We start from the raw sequence: 1598 nt of genomic DNA on the forward strand, positions 1-1598 counted from the left end.
ATTTTCTGGTCCAAAAGCTTTGGATCTTATATCAAAAGAAGAAAATTAACCAAAAAAAAAAAAGAATCGGTGGAAAAGCTGCAAATTAGGAAAAACATAATTTAACTTTATTGCAAGTGTGACGCACTAGACATTTGTAGAAATGGAAGCAACAACTCAGTAGATTTTGGGTAAAACATAAATCAAAAGAATAAAGTAAAACCTAATTGCACAGGAAACTAAATTAGTGAATCTATGATTTATGTTCACCTCACCTCTTTGTTGTGCGGGTCTCCGTTTGATTACATCTTCATCGATACTCCCTATTAAGACTGCATATCAAAGAAAATATCTACTTTGGCTTTGTGCTTCTCCAAATAACTATTGTATCCCCAAACAAAATCATACAATTTTCTGGTCCAAAAGCTTTGGATCTTATATCAAAAGAACAAAATTAACCAAAAAAAAAAAAGAATCGGTGGAAAAGCGCAAATTAGGAAAAACATAATTTAACTTTATTGCAAGTGTGAAGCACTAGACATTTGTAGAATTGGAAGCAACAACTCAGTAGATTTTGGGTAAAACATAAATCAAAAGAATAAAGTAAAACCTAATTGCACTGGAAACTTAATTAGTGGATCTATGATTTATGTTCACCTCGCCTCTTTGTTGTGCGGGTCTCCGTTTGATTACATCTTCGTCGATACTCCCAAATAAGACTGCATATCAAAGAATATATCTACTTTGGCCTTGTGCTTCTCCAAATAACTATTGTATCCCCAAACAAAATCATACAATTTTCTGGTCCAAAAGCTTTGGATCTTATATCAAAAGAAGAAATTAACAAAAAAAATAAGAATCGGTGGAAAAGCTGCAAATTAGGAAAAACATAATTTAACTTTATTGCAAGTGTGAAGCACTAGACATTTGTAGAATCGGAAGCAATAACTCAGTAGATTTTGGGTAAAACATAAATCAAAAGAATAAAGTAAAACCTAATTGCACAGGAAACTAAATTAGTGGATCTATGATTTATGTTCACCTCACCTCTTTGTTGTGCGGGTCTCCGTTTGATTACATCTTCGTCGATACTGCCAATTAAGACTGCATATCAAAGAATATATCTACTTTGGTTTTGTGCTTCTCCAAATAACTATAGCATCACTAAACAAAATCATACAATTTTCTGGTCCAAAAGCTTAGGATCTTATATCAAAAGAAGAAAATTAACAAAAAAAAAAAGAATCGGTGGAAAAGCTGCAAATTAGGAAAAACATAATTTAACTTAATTGCAAGTGTGAAGCACTAGACATTTGTAGAATTGGAAGCAACAACTCAGTAGATTTTGGGTAAAACATAAATCAAAAGAATAAAGTAAAACCTAATGGCACTTAAACTAAATTAGCGGCGTGTGTTTTGTATTTTGGGATAATAAGTAAAACAGAAATTTTGTTTGCCTATTGGAAAAAAATTTAGAGGCGTTAAATGAGAGTGTTGGTTGAATTTAAGGGAGTTACAATAAATTGAATTAATAAATGAATGATTTATTGATTCATTCACAAGTTATTTAATTTAAAATGTGGGTTATAATTCTCTCTCAATTTTACTAAGTCTTAATT

At 31.0% G+C, this 1598-nt stretch overlaps 1 long non-coding RNA gene across 1 annotated transcript; it reads right to left on the bottom strand.

Annotated features, from left to right (window-relative positions):
* Positions 1-220: 220 nt before the first annotated feature.
* Positions 221-1167, bottom strand: LOC114076794. The gene is made up of 3 exons (XR_003577834.1): positions 1027-1167; positions 637-800; positions 221-311 (listed from the first exon to the last, which is right to left on the bottom strand). It is a non-coding gene; the product is annotated as an uncharacterized LOC114076794 (long non-coding RNA).
* Positions 1168-1598: the final 431 nt, after the last annotated feature.

Source organism: Solanum pennellii, chromosome 4, assembly GCF_001406875.1.
Source record: "Solanum pennellii chromosome 4, SPENNV200".
Lineage (NCBI taxonomy): Eukaryota > Viridiplantae > Streptophyta > Magnoliopsida > Solanales > Solanaceae > Solanum > Solanum pennellii.